Raw genomic sequence first — 6,782 nt, 5'->3', positions numbered from 1 at the left:
AGAGGGCTTGAAGGATTGAGGAAACCGGGATTGGGGTGATGGGCCAGAATAAGGAATGGACCCTAGTTCTATTGCAAGATGGCCATGCATAGATGTGTGAACTCCACGCCTAGCATTGTTATATCTGATAACAAAACCATCCCTTCCTCTAGTCCTAGGCATTTTTCCTGGAAAAAAAAATAGCATCATAAAAAAAGAAAGCATAATAATCTGATTTAATTTGATCACAAAAAAGAGAGTGGAAACAATTTAACGTATAATGTTACTTGGAGACATGTTTTGCATGATTATAAAAAACAGTGGAACTGATTTTTAGTGTTTGAACTTGGGAGAACTAGCTAATAAACATCAAAACCAAGTCAACTTTAACAATTAATTTGCAATTTTATACTTGTGTATCTAGATAACCTGAGATTTAACAGACTTCTCCTTCATGCTGTAAAAGGGTATGAATGAGAATAATAAAAATGAGATTTTTCTTGAATTATTAGTTTGATTACTGCATGCACTCTGGCGACCTTGGAAAATTGGAACAAAACTCTGATCAAGACCAATAATTTATGGTTTCTTTATGACTTCCCCAAACATAAATGTAAACTGACCCCATCATCAAAGTAAACATAAATGTTAAGACTGGAATGGTTGGTTGTACAGCAGCAGCATAAGTTGGATTAGTATAACTTAAACCTATAAGAAACAAAAGCTGGTTGCCAAATACCCTGATAATAAATCATGGAGAGAAAAAAATATTATGCTGCAATATAGCATTCATATACCACAAAAATAAGAAATAAGTGAATATAGAAAGAAATCTTACCCGGTCAATCCAAGAAAGAAGAATGACATCAATAGCTTCTTTGTGATGGGCGGTCTAGTCCGTCTACAACCAGTATGATAAAAATGTATAATTAGGATACTCACATGTCAGAAATAAAGAAACTACTATCCCAACTCATAAGAGAGCACAAAAAAGTTTCAGGTTTAAATTCCACTTCTAAAGTTTGACAGTGTATCTAGTTAAATGTGAAAAAATAGGTCATCATAAGTCCCTGGAACCATTACCAGTAGACAAGCATAAGTAGAATATTTCAAGAAATTTTGGATGATGATTATGAACCTCAAACAAGGATAAGCCAATTGATAGCAGTTAAATACCAAGAATGCTTTAACTTAGCAGAAAGAAAAAAAATATCAATATACTACAGATTACACTTTCATAAAATTAGTGTCATGAACCAACTATCACAGGTGTTTGGGAGTTTGCTTTGCTAATGGGAGTTCACACTTTCCAAAGCATGAAATTAGGAAGCAAGATTCTCTGTCATTGACATTAAAATTCAATTTTCCCCATTTTAACCTTTAACCGAACATATACATCTCTAGCATGTGTTCAGATGAAAACTCAAGAATGATTTTGTATTATTTCTCTAGCATGTCCTATCACGCAATTTGTGCTTAAACTAAACAATTAATTAGAAAAAATGAGGGATGCAAGATTGTATCGTACACCCTTTGGTCATAATTGCTCCAATAGTATTCATGAACCAACTATTTCCAAAAGGTTAGCCATTTAGATAAAAACACACAATACATCTTTAACAATTAGGAACATGCTACTGCCCAAATTGGAATATGCTTAGTAAATAGTACCAAAGGTGTTTTAAGGCTTAAAGCATCCGATCCAACCGTGTAAAGCCTTCTAAAAAATTCCAAATTTCTACCAATCAATAAAAGTTGAAGGCAAGATGCGAACGAACAATATGTACAACATCTTTAAATTTTTGCATAAAACAGGGATGAAGAAAACAAATTAAAGAAAAAGACACTTTTATTGCCTTTTTCAGTTTAATTGTCATTTCAGAATTTCTACACAGGTAAGAAATAAAAAATTTCCCTATTCTTAAAATACTTACCGTTAAAAAGTCAAATTCCTTTGTGATTGTCAAGAAAAGTTTTGCACTAATTAGATAGTTCATCCCCACTATAGCATATGAGTTAGGATTGAAGGAGAGGGAAAAAGTGCACGCCTTTCAAGAAAAAAAGCGAGAGGAGCGAGAACAGTGAAGGCAAGGAGATCCCTGTAGAAGCAGAAAACTAGTTGGTTCACCCCAACATTAAGGGCCACTTTGGTGATTACATGGTAGCCACCATAGAATGCATGCGACAATAACATGCCCATATGAGCTTTCCACGATCCACTCCTCACTGGTACTAGTCCCTTAGTAAGTGTAATTTAAACATAAATCAATTTTAAAAAATCAATGGATCTCCAACCTTATATAATAACTTTCAGTTTCGGTGGGAACAAGAGGTACAAAGCTGAATAAGTTATTTAGAGATGTTACTTAATTAGCAAGAAGCTATTCAAAGTCTCAATTGTCCATGTCATTGTCATCATGTTTTTCATCATCTTGACTTGATTCATTGACCTCATCTTCATCATCATCATCATCACATACTGTTTTCATAACATCATCATTGACGAGTTCAACAATTAATGTGTCAGCTAAGCCTTCTACTTCCTCAATTCTACTAATTGGTAACACATTAGGCATTTCATCAAACTGATAAGGTAAATAATCTTGTATGTTATCAACTTCAACATGACCTCGGGGTTTTGTTGTGATTGCCACGCTCCAACCACGCAAGTTCCTACATATCTTTGGATAAGGCACATAGTAAACTTGTCTTACTTTTTGTGGAAGAATGAAGGGATCATATGGAATATATCTTCCACTCATCTTGATTTCTACAATGTTATATTCTGAATGAACTTTGGTGTCTCTATCATTGGTTGGGTCAAACCAATCACAAAAGAAAAGAGGAATCTTCTTACTCAAACCAAGATATTCTAATTCATAAATATGTTTGATGACGCCAAAGAAGTCATCTTGTCCTCCTTCTGTTACACCTTTTACATGCACCCCACAATTTGTGGTTTTCTTACTTTCACTCCATGACTTTGTATGGAACTTGTATCCATTAACAAAGTATATGTTCCACGATGTTGTAGATGAATTAGGTCCCCAAGCTAATGCTTTCATGTTTGGGAAAATCACCCTATTCCTCTCATCATAAACCTACGAAATAGTTACATAGTTGTTAAATTAAGTAACACTTACTTAGTTGTTAAATTAAATAATACTTCCGTAGTTTTTAAACCATTCTGGAAAATGTCTATGTATATTCATTGAACCCTCTTCGTTGTTGTTGTTAACTTGTAAGAACAATCTTGAAATAAATAAGTAATTAGTCATAAACTGCAATTTAAACGTAATTAATACAAATTCTGTTGTTGTTAACTTACTCAAGTATTGGTTTAACTTCATTGCAATTGATGGGGATATGTAGAACGATATTCATCATCATTTAGCAAATATTCTTTGCATGATCCACTAGGACGATCACATTTGTTGAGAACGGACAATGTTGATTCAACTCCTTCATTTGAACTAGTCCGAGGATCATTTCTCAAACTTGTATTTGACAACAAGCTTACATGTTGGAAATAATGAGAACAAAAATAAGTTATTTCACGGTGTAAGTAGAATGCACATATTGAACCTTCTACCCTTGCTAAATTAGCCACTTATCGTTTTGCATTTCTCATCAACCTACACCACATATCAAGTTTTAAGTATTGAACAATAATTATGAATAATAAAACTGAGGATTGGGTGATTACCTTTCAAATGGATACATCCATCTGTATTGGACAGGACCACCAAGTATTGTCTCAGTAGAAAGATGAATAACCAGGTGTTCCATTAAATCAAAGAAACCTGGTGGGAAGATTCTTTCCAATTTACATATAATAATAGAAATATTCGCTTTCATTTGAATTAAATATTCATCCTCAAAGAGTTACAACATAAATCTCTGAAAAATCGACTTATTTCTGCTATCGCATTCCAAACAAATTCTGGTAATGAACGAAATGCAATTGGTAGTAAACACTCCATGAAGACATGACAATCATGTCTTTTCATACTATGCATACTCCCTTTATCAGTGTTTGCACACCTGAAAATGTTAGAGGCATATACATCAGGCATTTTTAATTTTGTAATCCATTTATAAATTGATTTTGCATCTTTTTTTGTGAAAGTGTAGTTTGCCTTTGGCTTTCCTAACTTCCCATTTCGTAACTGAACCAATTCCAAGTCACCACGTCCACAAAATTCAGCAACATCCATTCTTGCCTTGTGATTGTCTTTTGTTTTATCTTTAACATCCATCTCAGTATTGAAGACATTATCAAAAAAGTTTTTTTCAATGTGCATGACATCAAGATTGTGTCTTAGCAAATTGTGTTTCCAATATGGCAAATCCCAAAAGATTGATCTTTTTGTCCAATTATGATATTGTTCATACCCTAATAAGGTATCAAATGGACCATCAGTCACCTTTGGAAAGTCTCGAATAAATTCCCACAATTGCTCTCCATTTAGGAAATTAGGAGGCCCATCCAACTCAATCCTATTTTTCGTAAATCTCCTCTTGCTTCTCCTAAATGGATGATCGGTAGGCAAGAATCGACGGTGACAGTCAAACCAACTACTTTTACCACCATGTGGTAATGTAAAAGCTTTTGTGTCCTCCATACAACGGGGACATGCTAATTTCCCTTTAGTCCCCCATCCTGACAACATGCCATAAGTTGGAAAATCATTGATTTTCCACATCAAGCAAGCTCGCATGACAAAGTTTTCTCTTGTAGAGATGTCATATGTCATTACACCTTCATTCCACCTTCATTCCACAATTGGTTAAGATCATCAATAAGAGGTTGCAAGTATACATCTATTTTTTTAGTTGGGTTACTTGGGCTAGGTATGAGACAAGTTACAAACATGTATGGTTTGGTCACACACATTTCAGGGAGCAAATTATAAGGAGTAAGAAATACAGACCAACAAGAATATGGGGATGTTGAAGCTTGGACATAAGGAGTGAACCCATCGGAACATAAACCAAGTCTCACATGTTGTGGGTCAATAGCAAAATTTGAATATATCTTATCTAAGTGCTTCCAAGCTTCCCCATGACATGGATGTCGCAGTATGCCATCTTCTTTTTTGTTTTCAAAATGCCATCTCATTTGCTTAGCAGATTCTACTGATGCATATAGTCTTTGTAATCTTGGGATGATTGGCAAATAAAACATTCTCTTCCTTGGAAGTTGTTTGTATCTTCCCTTGTCACCCTTAGGAGGAAAATATCGAGGAAGATGACAAAATTTGCATTCAATTAAAAGGTTGTCATCCTTGTAATATAACATGCATCCCGCTTCACAACAATCAATATTTTGGGCTTTCAACCCAAGATTTGACACAATTTTTTTAGCTTTGTAGTAGTTCTTTGGTATGCAATTATCTTTGGGAGCTACATCAACTAACAATTTTATGAAATGGTCTAAACATTTTTCAGGTGTATGCCAATTCGTTCTAGCTGCTAGTAGTCTGATGGCTACTGATAATTTTGACCCGGTGGCACCATCATAAATGGGTTCATTTGCAGCTGCTAACATATCATAAAACCTTTGGGCTTTGCATTAGGTGACTCTTCTACATATTCATCGTCGGTGTCCATGTGATCATAATGACTTGTTATGTCTACTTCTTGCATGTATGCATCATACAACATATTAGTCATTGAACCAATGTTATCAACAGGTTTCGTTCTTCCATGGCTACTGGATGCATAACCAACATTGTCCTCAATTGACATCTCTTCTCCATGTTGAACCCAAACTGTGTAGTTAGGTTTAAAACCATATCGTAGCAAATGAGCCCTCACATGTGATGGTGGAAGAATTTTCTCATAGACACTTTATGCAAGGACACCTTATCCCTCCTTCTAAAGTATAAAAAGTTTGATCAATTGCCTTTGAAACAAATTCACTCACTCCAGTAATGAATTGTTTGCTAAGTCTCCTTGAAGGATCAAGTCGTTCATAAATCCAACTTCGATCCATTTTTCTGCATAGAATATATGTATATAGTAGTGAATAAATTATTAGCCAATATAATACCGCTCTATGAGTAGTGATATATAAGAATTATCAAACAAAACTATTGTACCGGTATGGGCGAGGCCGAGGCCCACCTGGCTGACCGAGGCTGAGTCCACTTGACCGAGACCAGGGGAACTTGGCCGAGACCTTAGAAGACTTGGCCGAGACGACCGAAGACCACCAGAATATGGCCGATGGCCGACCCATGTCACCTGACCGACCGAAGGAAGGAGAAGAAGACTTCAATAGTTCTCTAGGTCCCATCTCCCTAGCAGGAACAACTATCATATCATATCACAATTCAGTTTGTAATGAACTTGATAGTAAGGATATTTTTACCAAAATATGAAACACATGTTGGATCAAGAATGAATTGATCACTAGACAAATGAAAGAAACCGTGAATTCTTGATCACTAGACAAATGAAAGAAACCGTGAATTCTTTCACTTTTAAGATACCTAAACCAAATTACATCCAATTTGTGCAAAAACCGATAAGAACTGGTATAAGGCATGGTATGATGGGAAAATAAATAAATAAAAAATCATAAATATTGATAAAGCGCATTTGTTGAAGATTTTTCCGTTAACACTTTATTCTTTGCTATTTCCGCAAGTGATTAGTCCACAACTTCCGATCATGGAAATATCTCTTAATCTAATGCCAATCTAAGAAAATCTTGGTTTTACTCACTACCAACAATACTTATTTTAGTAACTTTCACTAACAGAATTTTCGCATCATAGATATTTGTATTTTCAATG

The 6,782-nt window shown here is 34.9% G+C and overlaps 1 long non-coding RNA gene and 1 pseudogene across 1 annotated transcript; both read right to left on the bottom strand.

The window, feature by feature from the left end:
* Positions 1–602: 602 nt before the first annotated feature.
* On the bottom strand, positions 603–2,193 carry LOC137816142 (uncharacterized). Its single transcript, XR_011081769.2, has 3 exons — positions 2,028–2,193; positions 818–880; positions 603–719 (listed from the first exon to the last, which is right to left on the bottom strand). It is a non-coding gene; the product is annotated as an uncharacterized LOC137816142 (long non-coding RNA).
* Positions 2,194–3,303: 1,110 nt separating this feature from the next.
* On the bottom strand, positions 3,304–5,986 carry LOC137815855 (uncharacterized; annotated as a pseudogene).
* Positions 5,987–6,782: the final 796 nt, after the last annotated feature.

The sequence above is a fragment of the Phaseolus vulgaris genome, chromosome 1 (genome assembly GCF_051622355.1).
Source record: "Phaseolus vulgaris cultivar YP4 chromosome 1, ASM5162235v1, whole genome shotgun sequence".
Lineage (NCBI taxonomy): Eukaryota > Viridiplantae > Streptophyta > Magnoliopsida > Fabales > Fabaceae > Phaseolus > Phaseolus vulgaris.
Note: the sequence above shows the minus strand (reverse complement) of the source record. Positions and strands in the feature narration are given on the sequence as shown.